We start from the raw sequence: 20,881 nt of genomic DNA on the forward strand, positions 1-20,881 counted from the left end.
GAACGAATGTGTTTGAATGGATGAGTAAATGGGGAGTGTGTCGTCCTGTCTCGGCTACCTCCCTTTCCTTGGGGGAAGCAGCCTAGGTATATAGATAGATAATTACTATTGTTATTATTATTATAACTCTTACTTTTATCATTATTATTATTATTATTATTATTATTACTATTATTAATATCACTAGAACACCGTAAACTGTACAAGGACAATTTTGCTGAAGAAAAGCTTCCCACAGCCATTGCCTATTAAGGGAACTTGTGGTCAAAGTCGCTGATCTTATTCATGTCGCCTTAGGTCTGCCAATTTTGGAGTCTCTAGCTTTAATCCTTCATGGACAGTTAGGTAACACCCAGAATATCCGGAGAAGTCCCAGATTTTTACCGCAGGCGATTTCAGAGAATAATCAATTGATTAGAACCATTTTCAGCTTCGCTCTGCGTCCGCCTTAAGGTTGTATAGTCGTAAAATTTCAGTTTCCTAGTTTAAGCGTCCTTGAGACTGCGTGGTTAACTGTGTTTTGAATTACATGTAGAGATTCGGTTGACGGATTGCCACCATATTTGGCCAAACGAAGCGGACAATTGACCGACTAAGCTGACAAAGTTTGTAGGCTCTGGGCCAAAGAGCCTTTGAAATATCGCAAATTTAAAATAATAATAATAATAATAATAATAATATTAATAATAGTGACAAAAACAGATAACTTCCCACAGGGTTGTGGGAATTTTTAATAATAATAATAATAATAATAATAATAATAATAATAATAATAACAATAAGATCATGAGGAAGATGCTGCTGCTCCTGCTGTTGATGATGATGATGAGGACGAGTTGGGTGATGAGGAGGAGGATAAAGAAGAAGAAGAGGTGGAGGAGGAGAAAGGTGACTAAGAGAGAGAAAAGATCCAGTAATTCATTAAAAACTTCAATGGCTGAGTGCAATTTGGAAGCTTGAAAGTTGCAAAGGAAGGAGAGAGAGGGAGAGAGAGAGAGAGGTGGGGGAAAATAGTAAACAATATCATTATCTCCATCTATAACTACAACCACTACTACTGTCCCTGTCTGTTTATCTGTCTATCTTTCTATCTATATCTATGTGTATGTTTGCCAATATCTATCCATGGCTGTAAGTCTCTGTCTGTGTATCTACCTGTTTGTCTTGTCTATCAATCTCTGCCCATCTATCAAAAATGTAACCATAAAAATAACTACCACAATTCAAAAACTGGTACCACAATACGTTTAAGTGATCATACCACTACCTAACCCACACCAACAACAACTACCACAATCGGTCAACAACCAAAACCACCACAACAATCATCCCTATCACAGTTTTATTAACGAACCTACCAGTACTAAGCCTACACTTACCACAACCACTACAGTCCACCAACAACAACCACAACAACAACCATCCCTAATATTTTTTGTAATAGACCCAATACTACTAAATCTATATGTACCGCAACTACCACAATCCATCAGGAACTACCACAACAACTATCGCAGCAACTACTAGCACAATTCTTTAATAACACCAACCACAACAACCACAAATACCATAGCAATTACCACCACAACAATCACAATCCATTAACCATAATCACAACAACTGTTACAGCAATTACCATCACAACTTCCACAGTTCTTTAACAACACCAACCACGACAGCCAAAAATACTACAGCAATTACCACCACAACCACTAAAATCCGTCAACCACAACCACAACAACTATCGCAACAACTACCACCATAAATACCACAATTCTTTAGCAACACCAACCACAACAGCCACAAATGCCACAACAACTACCATTACAACTACCTCAATTCGTTAACAACAACAATCAGAAATATCACGGCAATTACCACCACAACTACCACAATCCGTCAACCATAACATCAACCACAAGTGCCACAGATACCTTAACAACTACCATCACAACTACCACAATCCATCAACTACACTCCTACCACAGCTTTTCAGCCACACCATAGATCCATTTCAAGTGTGTCTCCATATATCCATTAGTCTCTGCCAACACCACTACCAACACATCCAGTCATTATACCACTACTCCTGCCAACACTACCAATACATCCAGTCATTATACCACTACTACTGCCAACACTACCAACACATCCAGTCATTATACCACTACTGCTGCCAACACTACCAACACATCCAGTCATTATACCACTACTACTGCCAACACTACCAACACATCCAGTCATTATACCACTACTGCTGCCAACACCACTAACACATCCAGTCATTATACCACTACTGCTGCCAACACTGCCAACACATCCAGTCATTATACCACTACTGCTGCCAACACTACCAACACATCCAGTCATTATATCACTACTACTGCCAACACTACCAACACATCCAGTCATCATATCACTACTACTGCCAACACTGCCAACACATCCAGTCATTATTACACTACTGCTGCCAACACTACCAACACATCCAGTCATTATATCACTACTACTGCCAACACTACTAACACATCCAGTCATTATATCACTACTACTGCCAACACTACCAACACATCCAGTCATCATACCACTACTACTGCCAACACTACCAACACATCCAGTCATTATACCACTACTGCTGCCAACGCTGTCATCAACAATAATGGCAAGAACAAGAACAACAATCGTAGGAGAAGAAAAAAAAAAACATTATTTAACCTCAAGGGGTCCATGTCGGGCTGAAACTGTTACGTCTTCGCAATGCACAACGTCTATGTATATTTTGACAATAGTACTTTGACTACAATCACCATTACTACCACCATAAGGACCACTACAATCAACAGTACCAAAACCACCAGCACTACAACCACCCCCATCACCACCACCAGTACCACATGCAGTTTGCACCTCCATAAGTACCATCACAACTACCACCACCGCAACAGTACTACAACACCACAAATACCATCACCACAGACCACCACACTAACTACAGTTATCACAACTATCGCAACCACCACCACCATGACAAGTATAACCACCAAAACCACCAATACTAATACCAAAAACCAACCACCACAATATCTACAACAATCGCCATCACAACTACCACCATCGGGCTGGAACGGTCACCACGTCATATGACGCCTGAACACCAATGAAGGTGAGAGAGAGAGAGAGAGAGAGAGAGAGAGAGAGAGAGAGAGAGAGAGAGAGAGAGAGAGAGAGAGAGAGAGAGAGAGAGTGAGAGAGAACGGTATTGCCTTATCCACTGGTTCTCAACTCGTTTCAGGCCACGGACAACCAGCCCAATTAAAAAAAATATCGTGGACTATTTCATTTTCGAGTAATGATAAGTAAAGCACAGACAGCAAACATTTTGGTTGGAAAAATATTTCCTAAATAGGAATAATACAATAAAATGAATGACCACTTACTTATTTTGATAAAACTTTTCGTACTGCATTTTCAGTAAGTTAAAAAATATATGCATCAATCTCCTATTTAATACCAACTATAGTGAACGTCTTGTGGACCACCCAAAAAGTCACCATGGATCACCAGTGGTCCATGGACCACCAGTTCAGAAACACCGGCAAAAAGCAATGGCGTTTGACAGTAAGTGAAACCTGGGGAGTAAAAACCGTAGATTTTCTGGGTTTAGTCATGTAAGATTAAAAAAACCCTTCGATACGGTTATCTCGCTATTTTCTGTCTATCTGTCCACCTGTCTATCTATTTATGTTGATATCTCCTGACGAGTTTACTTAACTTAGTACAGAGTTGTTGAACTGGAAGGGTTAGATATGGTTTTCATTGACCCCTCTATGATTGTAGGTCCTTCCCATGCTTAAAGAAACCGTCTGAAGATGGGAAGCATAATCATAGGAGTAGCGGTGATGGTGGTGGTAGTGGTTGTGGTCTTGTAGTATTAGTATCAATATTACTAGTAGTAGTAGTAGCGATGGTAGTAGTAGTAGTAGCAGAAACTGTAGCAATGTATGTAGTAATAGTTGTGGTGGTGGTGGTGGTTGTGATGGTGTAATATTAGTAGTAGTAGTAGTAGCAGCTGTGGTGGTGGTAGTAGTAGCTGTAGTAGTAGAAGTAGTAGTAGTAGTAGTAGTAGTAGTAGTTGTTATACTAGTAGTAGTAGTAGTAGTAGCAGTAATAGTAGTAGTGGTAGTAGTAGTGGTAGTAGTAGTGGTAGTAGTAGTAGTAGTAGCAATATCAGTAGTAGTAGTAGCAGTAGTATTATTATTATTATTAGTAGTAGTAGTAGTAGTAGTAGCGGTAGCAGTAGAAGTAGAAGCAATAGTATTTCTAGTAGTAACAGTTATAATAGTGTTAGTAGTAACAGTAGTAGTAGTAGTTATGATACATGTAGAAGTAGAGATACTAGTAAAATAGTAGATAAATAAATAGAAAATATAGAGACGTCTTTACTCCAAAAGTATTATATTTGTTCTGTGTTGGATAGATTAGATAGATAGATAGATAGATGGATAGAAAATATAAAAAACGTCATTGCTACAAACATACTTAAGTGCTTCCGTGTCATATAGATAGATAGATAGATAGGTAGGTAGGTAGATAGATAGATAGGTAGATAGATAGATAGACAGATAGGTAGAGCTAGTTAGATAGACTGATTGACTGATAGAGAATAAATGAATGTTTGCTTCAAAAATACTAAATTGTTTCCGTGAATAATTTACATCATAATTTAAAAGTCATAAATATAAGCGGTGTGGCTGCTATAATAGACTCATTAACTGGGGTAATTTGCATTTATTTTAATTACTTGTTTATTTAAGAGTAGCTTGGGTTATTTTTATTTATTTTATTTCATACAGGAGGTTATGTGGCTGTGCGTTCATTCACCTGCAAAGAAAATGAGAACTAAAGGACAGTATGGCGTACATGTGTAGTCTCTCTCTCTCTCTCTCTCTCTCTCTCTCTCTCTCTCTCTCATCCTACATCCAGCATCACTATAAAGCCTAGTATTAAAACATGGAAGCATAATTCTATCGCAAAATGTTAATAATTTTCCCGCGAGAGACAAGTTTTAATCTGGTTAGTCCTGCATTGAGAGAGAGAGAGAGAGAGAGAGAGAGAGAGAGAGAGAGAGAGAGAGAGAGAGAGAGAGAGAGAGAGAGAGAGAGAGAGAGAGAGAGAGAGAGAGAGAGAGAGAGAGAGAGAGAGCTACCAGGAGGAAGGAGAAGAGGACAAATGGAGGTATAGGATTCGAGAGAGAGAGAGAGAGAGAGAGAGAGAGAGAGAGAGAGAGAGAGAGAGAGAGAGAGAGAGAGAGAGAGAGAGAGCTACTTGGAGAAAGAACAGAAAAGGATTAATGGAGATATATCATTAGAGAGAGAGAGAGAGAGAGAGAGAGAAAACGGTTAAATGTTTGAATGAAATAATATGTTTTTAGTCACTATGTGTGTGTGTGTGTGTGTGTGTGTGTGTGTGTGTGTGTGTGTGTGTGTGTGTACGTATGTATGTACTGTATGTATTTTATGACAGCCTGAATAATGAATAACATCTAAAATAACACTACAGTAATACTAAGAGTGAACCATTTGTCAAAGTATTCAGAATTTCCAAACAGGTCCTATACACATTCAGTTCATGTCTCTATCTAGTGTTTTGGCCTTATACTGTAGGATAGTTCAGTATTGTCTCTGGTATAGGTGTGGTAGGGTAGGCCACTGATTATATATTTGTATAAGTTAACACTGTCCAAATCCTTCTTGTTTACTGTTTTATGCAAGAAAGAAGAACTAAAGGCCAGGAGGCCGCAAACCCTTCCTTCCAAGAAAAAAAAACACAATACAAAAGAGAGCCAAATTCCAGATCCGTTCATGTCGAGATGCCTGGGCACACTGCGTTTGAAAGACTGGAGGTCATAGGAAGTAGGAAATAAAGACAGAAGGGGACAGTTTCAGAGTTGACCTGTTGCATAAATGAAGGACTAGGAGTAACGGTTAACTCTTGCATTAGAGAGTTGGACAGAAAAGGGATGAGAGTTTGTTGCTAGACGGGTGCTACGTAAAGGTGGAGAGATGCAAGCAGACAGTTCAGAGGAGCAATGACCATTGAAATAGCGATAGAAAAGAGATAAAGATGCAACAGTGCGGCGAAGAGACAGAGGTTCAAGAGAGCCAGTAAGAGGAGAAGAGCTAATGAGACGAAAGCCTTTGACTTATATTGCTACATTATGCTCTTTTAGTTTCAGTGTTTGCTTACCTCTGACGTTACTCTGTATTCAGCATTTATTTTTTCTCTCAGTATGCAGCATCAACAGCCTATACGTAAATAAGTAAGTCAATAAATTAATGTGCAGATTATTTAAGAAGGAATGTGACACAACGAACAAAGACTGGGCAGTCTGTATACTGGGTGGGAGTTGCTTGAAACTTTATGAAATGCATCGGACGAACCATATGCTGTACCCAGGCCACCGAGAAGAGAAGGCCTGTTCGAATGTCAGTGACGTCAGCAAGTGTAGTACTACCGCGCCTCGATAGCCTGCTCTCTCTCTCTCTCTCTCTCTCTCTCAGGACATGAACTAAAACAAAATAAAAAAAATGGGTACTTATGTTTTATTTACTACTTACACACTGGGGAAGGGGGGATAGAATACTTCCCCAGTATTCCCTGCTTGTCGTAAGAGGCAACTAAAAGGGACACTTTTATCTACATTCTTTTTGCTCTCTTTCTTTCCCTTGTACTTTGTTCAAACCCTCTGCATTTTACTTTCATTTAGTTAATTTCCTCCCTCCACTGTCTGGTTCCTGCGAGCTTCTGGCATTGGCTCCAGGGTAAAATATTTTTCTGCCTAAGAAATCTTCATGAACTCTGGTTACGAAGCAATGGCCCTCAGTTCTGTGCAGCCCTTACTTGGGCAGGGGGTGCTAAGAATCCCACGGTGTAGTAATAAGTTTATACATCCAAAACAAACCTTAAGAATAGGAAACTGGAATGTTCGAACTCTCAATCAGGCTGGTAAAATGGAAGAACTTATTTCAGTGTTCAAGGAATATAAGATGGATATTTGTGCTCTTACGGAAACGAGGTTGCTTGGAGTTGATAAAATGAATTTGGAAGATGGTATTACTATGCTGGTTTCTGGCCGGAGTGATGGAAATCATTACCAAGGAGTAGGCTTACTGCCGAGTAGAGGTGCTTGTATGGCAGTAGGTGAGTTTGAACCAATTAATGAGAGCTTGCTTTTCGCTCGTTTAAAATCTGACCATGGTAATATCAGTATGGTTGTAGGGCACACTCCGACAAATGAGGCTGCTGATGAAATGAAGAATGACTTTTATGAGAAGCTGCAGGACGTAGTGAACAGAGTGGCAAGACATGATGTGTTAGTTTGCATTGGTGATTTTAATGCGATTGTTGGCAGTAGTAGGGATGGCTTTGAAGATTGTATGTGTAAGGAGGGTGTTGGTATAAGAAACGAAAATAGGATGCTTCCTTTCTGGTCGTTCTATAGCCGCTGTTGTAGACGGCCATCGTTCTTCTCCTAGATCTATCAACAGTGGTGTTCCTCAGGGCTCTGTCCTATCACCAACTCTCTTCCTTTTATTCATCAATGATCTTCTAAGCTGTACATCTAACCCTATCCACTCATACGCTGATGACTCCACCCTTCACCTTTCCATTCGGTTCCCGTAACGCCCATCTCAACAGTTACTTCAACAAACAAGGGATGAGGCTATGGCACACCTAATGTCTGACTTGGCTCGTATCTCTGACTAGGGTAAAAATAATATGGTTGTCTTTAATGCATCTAAGTCTCAGTTCTTACACCTATCAACCCGACAGAATCTTCCACAGGTGTACCCACTAATGTTTAATAATATTCAGCTTAATCCTGCATCATCCTTGAACATGCTTGGGGTTTCATTTACTCGGGTCTTATCTCTAAAAGATCATATTACATCTCTTGTAAAATCTGCTTCCAAGAGATTGGGTGTGCTAAGCCAACTCCGCTCTTTCTTTACCCCTGCACAATTGTTGACTCTATACAGGGGTTTTATCCGCCCCTGTGTGAAGTACAACTCTCATGTGTGGGGAGGCTCCCCACATACAGCTCTTCTCAATAGGGTGGAGTCAAAGGCTTTTCGTCTCATTAACTCTCCTCCTCTTACCGACTCCCTTCAACCTCTGTCTCTTCGCCGCACTGTTGCATCTTTATCTCTTTTCTATCGCTACTTTAATAGTCACTGCTCCTCTGACCTGTCTGCTTGCATTCCTCCACCTCTACGACGGGCGCGTAGCACCCGTCTGGCAGCAAACTCCCATCCTTTTTCTGTCCAACTCTCTAATGCAAGAGTTAACCGTTACTCCCAGTCTTTCATTTATGCAACAGGTCAGCTCTGGAACTGTCTCCCTCTGTCTGTATTTCCTGCTGCCTATGATCTCCAGGCTTTCAAACGCAGTGTGTCCAGGCATCTCAAAATGATCGGATCTTGAATTTGGCTCTATATTGTATTTTGTTTTTCTCTTGGAGGGAACTGTTACTACGGGCTCATGGCCTTTGGTTCCTTCTTCCTCGCATAAAAAAAAAAAAAAAGACCTTATAATTGGTGGAACTATCTTTGAGCATAGAAAAATACATAAGACTACTTGGATTTCACCATGTGGTAAATATTGTAACCAGATTGACCACATTGCAATTAGCAGAAGGCATAGGAGTTATTTGCAAGATGTTTGCTTAAGGAGGGGGGCAGATATAGGTAGTGATCATCAACTTGTGTCAAAGATTAAAGTAAAACTTAAGAGAAACCTTAATGATAATTGTACAGGATGTAATAATTATGATTTTGATGAGCTGAGAAGTGATGTGAACACGAAGGAAAAGTTTCGGTGGGAATGTAGGTACAGGTTTCTAGTCCTGCAGACTTTGATGGAATCTGAAGACAATGATATTAATCAAATGTGGAGAGAAGTAAAAGAGGTTTTGCATGAGAGTGCTAAGATTACTATTAAGAAAAAGGGAAAAGCGAGAAGGAAAAAGTGGATGTCAGATGAAATAAGGAATGTAATTCAGAAAAGGAAAGAGGCGAAGTTAAGAAGTGAAGAACAACATGTTGATGGCCAGGTAGCTGAACTACTTCGAGCAAAGTAAGGCGTGATAAGAGGAGGCTATATGATGAAAAGGCAACAGAGACAGAAATTAAATTAAGTAAAAATGACGGTCAGAGCACAAGAGCAGCGTATCAGGCCATAAAGGAGTTTACTGGGACTGAAAAGAGAAGGAAGGAAATACCTGTACAAGATAGAAATGATAATTTGATGACTAAAGGTTTGGATATAAAATAAACGTGGAACGAGCACTTTGAATCTGTTCTAAATAGACCAATCCCAGCTGAAGAGGACATTTTGCCAGCCGAGAGAGATTTGCTGATAGAAACAGGGGATATAACCTTGGAAGAGGTAGCAAAATCTATAAAGGAGTTAAAGAATTTTAAGGCCCCAGGAGAGGATGGAATATTTCCTGAAATGCTTAAGGTGGAAAATGACAAGTTGATGAATGCGCTTTTGAAACTTTTTACTCTGGCTTGGGATAATGGTGGAAGTCCAGAAGAGTGGAAAAATGGAGTGATTATAAAAACACCAAACAAGGGAGATTTAAGTGTGTGTGGTAATTGGAGGGGGATATCTTTGACACCTATAGTTGCAGAAGTCTTTTCCAAATTCTTGTTGAACAGAATAGAGCCAGTAACTGATAACATTTTAAGAGACGAACAAGCGGGATTTAGAAAAGGTCGAGGTTGTAATGATCAGATTTTTGTTGTAAGGCATCTAATGCAACAAGCTAATGAGATGAAAATGCCACTTAGTATGTGTTTTGTGGATTTTGAAAAGGCGTTTGGTAGTGTTTCACGTGGAGCTATGTTGAAAATTATGAGATTCTATGGTATACCAGAAAAGTTTGTAAATCTTATTAGAAGCCTGCATGTGTTAGAACTCCATACTATAAATACAATTAATTATAGAAAATATGATAGATAGATAGATAGATAGATAGACAGACAGATAGATAGAAGCAGCAAGTCAGAGGTATTGTGTCTGCGAGAATCGAGCAATCCTAAACATGCTTACACATTCTAACTCAAGGAATGCTTTATAGGCACACGACAGCGCCTAGTGACTATACACACACATACTCACATACAGGTTTCTAGAACATTCCAACCACAGTGTAACACACGTGACACGACCCCTGCTACACCAGAATTTAGGAAGCAGAGCTCAGAAGGAGGCTAGCTATAGAACCGACAGGTAGTAAGGAGAAGGAGCCTAGCAACATGGGCAAGAGGGGGGAAGAGAAAGAGAGAGAGTGAGACAGGGAGGTTAGCTCGCGGGACTCTACATATACTTCACTCGTGTGTGAGAGACTTTGTTAATATTTCCAAGACAAATAAAAATAGTCCCATACTATTCTTTACCTCTCCTGTCATTCCTTGACAAAAGGGAACCAAGATTATCTACTTACAAAACTACTCACACATAACAACCGCTCGTCCACGAATCTAATGTATGTATAACTGATCTACAAAACATCACTACAAGAACCTACGAAGTTATTGTGAGATATGGCGGCAGCGAACGTACGAACCTCGTCTACGAATCTACAGTGAATTCCTACAAAATACAAGCCTACAAGCCTATGAGTCTACAAGCCTACGAGCCCACGAGTGTACAGTTGATTCTGCATTATCAAGATTGAAGACAAAAAATACCTCTTACAACCAACAACTCACAACCAGCTCCTGACAGAATTCTCTCCAACCCTCCCCCCTCCTTCTCCCCGATCATCACGCTGAGTTAGAGTTGAAGAGGTCACGGAACGCCTTGCCAGTAGTTTAACAATGTACAGATACAGTCTTGCAATTTCTACGACGAACGAACGAACTACAACCATCTACAATCAACTACAAGTAACAACTCTACGAGTCATCTGTATAATCTTCTACAAGCACCTACAAGTAGTGGCAGTCTTCATCCCACAACGAGTAAATCACAAGAGAAAAGGACCGAGAATACATCGAGAAAGAAAAACAAAACAAACAAACGAAGAGTGAGACACGACTCAAAACTCACAACCATCAGACCTCACCCTCCTCTCTCTGCGACCTCCACCCAACCTCCACCGTTGACGCAGGAGTGCGAGGTCATGACGGCGAAGCAAATACCAAGCCCATATTCACAACTCGTCTTACTCACTCATCTTCACTCAAGTTACTCATCGCTACTCATTCACTCACCACAGCTACCAGTGTGGGAAGTTGACGTCATCATGCGTGCTTGCTGACGTCAATCAACTCACCACCTGCACCATCAAAAACACCATTCCCACCACGATAAAAATTAGTGAGTTACATAGTTACTTCATTTATACAATACACAGTGACAGACAAAAAACTTCTGCACAAACATATAAAACATGCTGTATAGTTACAACTTACGTACACATACTTCAATTAACTGCATAACTCAAACACTAAATAATCACCAACAATAAATGTTCTACACTGTATATATTCATTCATTTATTATAGCATTTATTTACTACCAACGAGTGTTACCATTTATACCTCCATAAGATACATGTTTCATACAAACAGCTATACATTATTACATCTACAAAGTAATAATGAAAATATACCATCACAGTTACTCAGTGAGCGATCAAAAGAACTGTATTACACATTTATTAATTAAAGCTACCTAGTGGAAACAGATAAATTAAGTTACAAGGAAAACCAGAAAAAAAAATGGCCAACACAAATGACGTTAGCAAGAATGAACATCTTCAACACAATCGTGAAGACAAAGATTTCCACACAGTGCTGACACATATATTGCCCACGATAGGTACAAGTGAACGACAAGTCAATGTATATAGTTAATACTGTATATAGTGTATATATATTTTTTATATAAAATAACAAAATATGGGGCTATATAATATTATCAATAATGTCTGTGCAATATAAACTAAACCTTAAAAAAGGGTCCCAAGGGAATTAACCAATAATTATGCAACCATGAACAACACAGAAAAAGCGTAGACAAACGAAGAAAAACAAACTATAGAAAATCAATACATACCAAACAAAAGAAAGAAAGAAAAAGAAAAAGAGTAAGAAAACATAACAAACAAATGAAAATAAGCATAAGTGTTAAAGAAAAAGAAATAGAGTACGATCACATAACAAACAAATGAAAATAAGCGTAAGTGTTAGTACAAATGCCAAAATATCACATAAACTCCTTCTATAAGTGAAACAAAAAGCAAATTAGTGTTCTCCACAAGCAAGTGGCATGGCACATCATCACATAAACTCCTATAAGTGAAACAAAAAGATAATTAGTGTTCTCCTCAAGCAAGTGGCATGGCACATCATCACATAAACTCCTTCTATAAGTGAAACAAAAAGCAAATTGTTGTCTCCACAAGCTAGTGGCATGGCACATCATCGACCGCAGCATGATTGGATTCAGTGTCAGGACTGCAATTATTACAATTATGTAACTACAAACGATATGTAACTACAAACAATATGTAACAATTATGTAACAGTTGCATTAACAAGATGTAACTTTTATGTAACTTTAACTACAATTATAAGGCCAACACAATTATGTAACACTTGCATTAACAAAATGTAACTACAATTATAAGGCCAACACAATTATGCATTACCACAATATTATGTAACAATTCATAAAATGTTACAATTATGTATTACTACAATGTTACTACAATGTAACAATTACAATACAATTATGTAACAATTCACAATGTTACAATTATGTATTGCCACAATGTTACTACAATATTATGTAAAATCATACAATTTTACCACAATTCTGTATTACCAGAATCATCATACAAGTTAGGTGAAATATTAGACATTACTAAAGGGATAACTCAATATGTAATATAATAACCTAGCAGTATTACCACTGCACAATTATATGCGTATGTCTGTTATACATACACGTTACAAAATGTCATACAACAACCATTGCATTTATTCAATTATGTATACAACTTGTTTAAAATGTAATTATTACTAGATCATTGCAATTTACTATAAATATTATATGTATACAATATTATAATCAAAATTATGTACTAATAGATTAGCATATGTCAATAATAATTACTGTCGGAGGACCTCCAGCGCGTGACCGAGCAATGTTAGGACTCCATATTATAAATACAATTAATTATAGAAAACATGATAGATAGATAGATAGGTAGACAGATAGACAGATAGAAGCAGCGAGTCAGATGTACACTGTCTGCGAGAATCGAGCAATGCTAAGCATCTGCTTACAACACTCTAACTCAAGGAATCTTTATAGGCACATGGCAGCCGCTTCTAGTGACCATACACACACATACACACACATACTCACACGCAGGTTTCTAGAACATTCCAACCACAGTGTAACACACGTGACACGACCCCTGCTACACCAGAATTGAGGAAGCAGAGCTCAGAAGGAGGCTAGCTATAGAACCGACAGGTAGTGAAGAGAGTGAACAAGAAGAGGGGTCCAAATAGACTTACTTAGTATATTAAGTCTCTGTAATACATACCCTGTTCTATGAAGATAAAAAATCAAGATCAACTCCCTGTATTCATCTTTAACTCCTACTACAAGAATCGAGAGTCACACATGAAGATCCTAATTTGTAAGGTAATGGTGGGTGGTTCTTTGAGTGATCCATTTCAAGTTGGGTCAGGAGTGATTCAAGGAAGAGTTCTTTCGCCTTTGTTGTTTGGTTTGGTTATGGATTATGTTATGAGAAAGGTTGTAAGGAGAACAGGTGCAGGAATTAACTGGAAAGAAAATAAGAAGCTGATGGATTTGGACTATGGTGATGATATTGTACTGATATGCGGAAGTATTTACGAGATGCAGAGGGTGTTCGATTGTCTGGTGGAGGAAGGAGAAAAAGTGGGATTGGTAATTAATTGTGGAAAGACTGGGAAATTATTACTATGAACGTGGAGAACCAAATCGAGTGTGTAATTGGGAATAATGTGGTGAAGAATGTAGAAAACTTTAAATATCTGGGAACAATTGTTTCATCTAATGGATCATTAAACAATGAAATTGAGGAGAGGATTAGACAGGCTTGGCGAGGTGTTGGAATGTTGAAATCTGTTTGGAATAATAATATGCTTTCGGTACATACTACAGTGAAACTTTACAAGTCCATGGTTAGACTAATTTTAATTTATGGGGATGAGTCATGGTACAGTACAATTGCAACAGATCATAAAGTAATAGGATCTGAGAATAAAATACTGAGAAGGATTCTTGGGGTAAAGTGGCAAGACAGAGTTACAAATGAAAGAGTAAGGGATATTAGGAGAGTGGAACCAGTTAATGAATATGTGAGACTGTCTCGCTGGAAGTGGCTGGGGCACATATACAGAAAAGAAGGCAGTTTAATACAGGATGTGCTAGAGTGGACTGCTAGAGGAAGAAGAGGTAGAGGTAGGGCGAGGGAAACCTGGTTGAGGACAATGAAAAGAGAAGCAGGAGAGGAGTGTTGGTGGGACTTGGAGATGGCAAGAGACAAATATTGGTGGAGAGAGTTCATCGAGGCCCTATGCATCCCGTGAGGTGCCACAGGAAATAATTGATTGATTGATTAACTTACACACAATATCATGAATAACTACTGTATGCATTGACTATGCATGGGCTTACAGCATAACTTTTTACAGGAACTTAGCGGTCGTGACTTAGCTTAAGGAGTGAATATTAGTTTTTTTCTCCACAGTTCCCTTTTGAGGCAGTTATGTTATTATTTTCCCTAGTGCAATAGTTGTTCAGCAGGGCATTAGAAGATGTCCATAGCAAACATTCTTACAATTTTTCTCCATGCAATGGCCACCATCGCAAAAATCACTGGGAAATATGCCAAAATCATTATTGCCACAAACTATATCGCGACACTGTATTAATATTATATTGGGAGACGCCTGAAGAATGTTGAAATCCATAGAATTTCTGCTCAGTCCTTTAGCCGCTCGCTTTTGCACTGAGATTTGTAACGAGTTTTCATAACTTTTGTCATTGTTTCACAAGTGACTGTCTTTCACTGTATAAACAATGCATTTCACCGAGCGATATTTTTTTGTTTAATAGTCATTCCACGCCCTGCTTCTTCTCATTGTTGAGTTGAGCTGTGCCCACTCTGTTTCTCATGCTTTTGTATTTCTCCGGCTTGATTACATTCAATCAGTTCAGTGTAATGGATCAGCCACTGCGAGTATGTGTCGTCTAAAACTTCGCAGTGCAGTGACCTGGACCCCCCATCGCAGCGGCTAGTCTCCAGGAGTTCTTCGGTGATTTCCCGTATCTCCCCATCAGAGTTGGTGATTAGTAGTTTTGGACTCAGCCGTGAATTGCAATGCGTGCTTTAGCATTTTTGGAGACACCCTAGCCTATCCTTAGCTATAGCTCTGTTTCCTTCACTAACCAGTATTTCCGTTCTTTTTCCTAGGATTAAGATTATTTTAGCTATTTGAATTCGAGTGAAAGTGTATATCCTTTGCTTTGACATTTCGAATTCACTTAAAATTTTTGTTGTAATTAATAGATTTACAGTTTCCTTTCTTTGAGCTTAACAAATGTAGAATCGTGTTTGATTTTCTCCACATTGTGTGCTCTTTAATTTGCTTATCCCAGTTTGCACAAATGTTCTTATATTAATTACAGCTGTTATTTAGGCCAGTTCTTTGGTATTAATTCTTAGAATCCATTGTACCCCAACTAGGAGTTAGCACTGGCAAGAATCTGTCCATTATTATTAGTATTAGTTATCTATTGTCAGGGGGGTGGGGACACTTTTCTCAGGGGCCAGCAGTAACGAGCAATACAGCATTCGTGAGTGGTTAGTCTCTGCTGTGTACTGTTCAGAAAGTTTATAAATTCTCGTCTTTAGAGAATCGGCGAAGTAAGTTGGCATTTAGTAAGGTTTACTGCTTGGATTTCACCAAGTCGATCCCTAGTGTCTACCGACATTATTATTTGCACCTAATACTTAATTCCACTTCCTGCCCGTGACATCTGGCAATTTCATTCCAGGACATTAACTCCTAGCTTTAAAGTTAGTTAACGAAATAAACTCACTCACTCTTAGCTAAGTATTAGTTATCATTAAAGTCTATAGGCACTTGCCTTACTGGTGGTTACTGATTCTGCTTTACCAATTTTATGTAAAAGTTTTCCCAGTCAGTTGCATTTTTTTAAAATTTCTTTTCTTTACCAGTTTAACTAGATAAAACTGGGTCACCACCAGCCTGTGCCTATATTCTTTAGTTTCGATTATTAGCATTCCACTCTGCAAAACAGCAGTCAGAACGTCAGTCTTTGGTCCACTGTCTTAGTTGGAGTTAGCATCATGGCTACTAGTATATATATACATGAAGCCAAGGATAATGAAGGCTTACTGATCCCAAAAAGAGAAATTTAAGACTATGTGCTCTCACGGTACACTTATGAACAACAACGTGAGAGTGGATGTCCTTGAAGAAGCGTAAAATTCAGCGCGAAGAACATGAGAGAAAACGTGAACACAAGCGTGCCAAGCGGCTGAGGCACGTGAGAAACATGAGCTTGAGGTGTTGAAGCTCAAGGCGAGACTCCTTGGTTCCTCAGGCACATCTGGTGCCGCCGCACCCAAGTCTCCTGAGTGCTCTTCCAGCACATGTTCTGGCAACCCCGTGCCTCAAGTTTGCCTTCATACAAGGAAGTGAGTGACTCAAGCCGTTCATAGCTCGTTTTGAGTACATGACACAGCTGTACCAGGTGGATGAGGCAGCTAAGCTGACTCCAGTTTCTTAGCTTGCTTGAGGGCCCTGCCCTCAATATTCTCCATAGAATTCGTGGAGACAGTCTCACATTGTATGAGATGATGAAGGCCGCACTCATCAAAGCATATGGTCTCACTGTTGATGACGCCAGGAGTCAGAAACTCATGTTGGCGCATCTCCAAGAAAAGGAGACTGCTGTTCAGTTCCCTCGACCTTCTCACTGCTTACTTAGATGAGTGGGATGGAGAAAGATGAGACTCCTTGCACGTGAGAGGGGACAATAGGACCTTATGCTGCGTACACAGCTAAAAAGTCTCTCGGCCTGCTGGAGCTTATGGCTCAGCTTAATATTTGTCAGGTAAAGGATGCCAGCCAAATGGTGGAAAAGGCTGATGCATTCTTCACTGCATACGGGTACCAAACTCGTAAGCAACAGTGTCAGGACTCCATATTATAATAATACAACTCATAGATAAATAGATAGACAGATAGATAGATAGAAGCACCAAGCCAGGGTGTGAGATAGGTAGTGTATCAGCGAGAATCATGCAACAGGAAATTAGCTTGCAACTCTTAACCCGAGGCATCCCATCGATGTATGGGTATGTCGCAATGTTTTGTCAGAGCTAGACCCACCGACAGGCCCGGTATGTTGCACAATTGCAAGGTTCATAATTTTGCACAATTTTCAATTATTGCACGTGATTTTTGGTACGTATACACGGGACACCTTCCTCTAATCCTCTACAAGATGCCAGGCAGGAGGCAGGGACAATGTCTTACCCCACATGACCTCCGTCCCGCCCCCCTGCATGCCATTGTCCATACACCGGCAATTCACCCTTGTTACCAGTGACCTGGCCAATAAAGGCATTCAGGGCCAGAGTGATTCCCCAATCGATGATGATGTGGAGGACAAAGTTTGCCTAGCATTAGAGGAAGAAACAGTCATAAAGGATGATCAGGTAATGTTGCCAAAAAAGGTCAGGTATGTTGATGTGTTAGTGAGCAAAACAATGCTTATATTGTGTATATTACTGTTTGAAAACCAATATGCTCTCGTACTGCATATAAATTCGTACCAAATAAATAAATACGGTTTATGAGTGGTGTGGAATAGTTAACCTCCCAAAGAACTCGTTTTCTTTGGAGCCAGCCTGATAGAAAACCCAATAAGGTAAGGAGTACTGCTATCTGTATCGAGTATTTTAAACCTCAGGTGAGCGATTTGTCTATGAATTTTCGATGTTTCTCACAGGGCATTCCTATTGATGGAGTTGTTGTCTGTTAATACACATAGTACTTTAAAGCCAGTTTCCTCCAAACCAACAATTACCTGTTTTAAAACTTTAAATAGAGTTTTCGCCTTCATGCATTTAGTTGGTATAATATGTACCACGACTTTAAACTTAGAGCATATGCTGTTGAGTATGTAAACAAAAGCACTTGTTGCTGCCTCACTACAGTTAAAAGCTGAACCAACAAATTTCCTCCTTTAAAATCAAAATAAGGTTTCAAGTGAACTACATCCACCATTAATGATACTGTTTTATCCTTTTGAGATAAAAGTCTAAACTTATTCCTGTCATACATCTGGAAATTACTGTCATGTTATTGAGTTAATGGGTTCATGCATCTCGATAGAGTTAGTCTTCTAATACTTGAATGGTTAGGAAGAATAAGATTTTTGGAATCCCTTAATAGTCTGTAATCTTGAGGAGAACAGTTATACATGAGAGAGTTAAAGATCATTAGTTCTGGTGAGTACTGTAATCTGTTTAGTGTAATGTTAAGTGCAGCTGCTCAGTAATAAATTCCAGTGTGAGAACATATTTGAAGGACTCATTTTGCAAAGTTCCCAGAAGTCATAAAACCAACTGCAGCACAGAAATTACGTTTGCTGGTTGGTTTACATGATCCTCAGTGTCAAATATTTTCATGTTACTTAATATCTCCTCAAAGAGATTGGTGTCTGTAACATGAGTAAGAATCCTTATACTGTCCAATGCTATGCATTTTTTTTTTTTTTAAATCTTTACAAACCCTCCCCCCGTGGCGGGGGACACAATCTGGACGCACTACGAGGTGGGTACTACTACTCTGCTACCAGGTTTGTGTTAGGAAGAATACTGCCACATAACGTATTCCCTGCGTGTCGTAAAAGGCGACTAAAAGGGGCAGGGTGAGGGGACTACGGACCCCCTCCTCTGTTTTTTGGTTCCTAAAAAGAGGCAGGCCAGAGAAAGGGATGGGGGATTGAGTTTATCCCAGGACCCTGAAGATTGGGTATATGGTGGCTGCGTGGATGTAGTACGATTGAGATTAAAAGGGAGGAGATTGGGAGAATGTTTGTGAGAAGAAAGTTGGATGTGTTAGCTTTGAGTGAAACGAAAATGAAAGGGAAGGGTGATTTTATGTTTGGAAGTGTGAATGGAAGATTGTCAGGTATTGATAGCGGAAGGGCAAGAGAAGGTGTGGCCTTGTTAGTGAGTCCGGAAGTACAGCAGTGTGTGATTGAATGGAAGGAGGTGTCATCGAGACTGATGTGGGTGAAAGCGAAATTTTAATGTGAGCTGTGGGTGTTTGTGAGTGCGTATGGGCCTGGTAGTGAAAGGGATGAAGAAGAGAGGGAGTCTTTCTAGAATGATGTTGATGAGTGTCTGCATAGTTTTTGAGCGAATGTGAATGTGGTAATGATGGGAGATCTGAATGCTGGAGTGGAAAATGTAGCAGTTGAAGGTGTGGTTAATTTATGCATGGTGTGCCTGGAAGAAATGAAAATGAGGAACGAATGATAAGGATGTGCCTTGAGCGAGAGATGGTGACTGGAAATACTCTGTTTGAAAAGAAAGATATTTATAAGTATACATGGGTGAGACAGGAGGGTGGAAGGGTTGTTGATAGAGCGCTGATGGACTATGTGGTTGTGTCCAGAAATGTAATAGGAAGGTCGTTGGATGTGAAAGTTCTGAGAGGGGAGGGTGGAGGTATGTCTGACCACTACTTTGTGGAGGGAAAGTTAAGAGTAGGTAAGAGATGGTTGAGAGCTAGGAGGGTTAGGTGTGGCAGGGAGGTTTTAAAAGTGAGTGAGTTGGATAAGAAAGAAAAATATTATAGAGTATCAGGAGAAATTGAAAGATGTGTGGAACGCTGTGAAAGATTAGGAAAATGGCAGTGTGAAAGAGAAATGGCAGATATTTAAGAATGCTGTGGTGGGGCATGCGTAAGAGGTGTGTGGTGTGAGACGTGTGGGTGGTGGTGTAAGAAAAGGAAGTGAATGGTGGTGCGAGGGGAAGCTAAGTATGGCTTTGGCTGATATGAGATGTGCATGTGAAGTGTGGCTGTAGAGGAATGATGAGGTGTCATATGAGAGGTATAAGGAAAAGAGGAATAGGGTGAGAAGGGCTGTGTGTGATGCTAAAGTGGCAGCAGATGAGAGGTGGGGAGGCGACTGACTGAGAATTTTCAACAGAATAAGAAAATGTTCTGGAAGGAGATGAAAAGAGTGTGAAAGGAAGAGTCTGGGAAGGAGGAGCAAGTAAATGCAGAGGATGGAAGGATGTTAACTGAGATGGATGCAGAAAGGAAGAGATGGGGAGAGTATTTTGAAAGATTTTTAAATGTAGAGGAGGAAAGGGTGGCTGAGATTGTGGCGGATGGAAGAGTGCAAGGAATAAATGTGTTGGGAGAGTGAATGATTCTTTGATCACAAAAGAGGAAGTGCAGGAGGCAGTAAAGGAGATGGAAAAATGGAAAGCTGCATGTATGGATGGGTGTGCTGTGGAATGCCTGAAGGATGGTGGAGTGACTATTGTTGACTGGTTAGTAAGATTGTTGAATGTGTGCTTTGTGAAAGGTATGGTGCCAATTGACTGGGCAAGTGCTTGTGTGGTCCTGTTGTATAAAGGCAAGGGTGATAAGTATGAATATACTAGCTTTAGGGGTATAAGTCTCTTGAGTGTTGTAGGTAAGGTTTATGGTAGAGTGTTAATTAAAGTGAGTTAGAGAGGGTACAG

General features: G+C 39.7%; 1 protein-coding gene and 1 long non-coding RNA gene across 2 annotated transcripts in view; both read left to right on the forward strand.

Moving 5' to 3' along the window:
• Positions 1 to 20,881, forward strand: part of LOC145417999 (uncharacterized) — a 449,341-nt gene that overhangs the window by 141,214 nt on the left and 287,246 nt on the right. The gene's annotated exons all lie outside the window — the stretch shown is intronic.
• Positions 1 to 20,881, forward strand: part of LOC145418000 (uncharacterized) — a 174,118-nt gene that overhangs the window by 119,697 nt on the left and 33,540 nt on the right. The gene's annotated exons all lie outside the window — the stretch shown is intronic.

The sequence above is a fragment of the Coenobita brevimanus genome, chromosome 112, assembly GCF_032717465.1.
Source record: "Coenobita brevimanus isolate Jiangsu-jjx chromosome 112, ASM3271746v2, whole genome shotgun sequence".
Taxonomy (NCBI): Eukaryota; Metazoa; Arthropoda; class Malacostraca; order Decapoda; family Coenobitidae; genus Coenobita; species Coenobita brevimanus.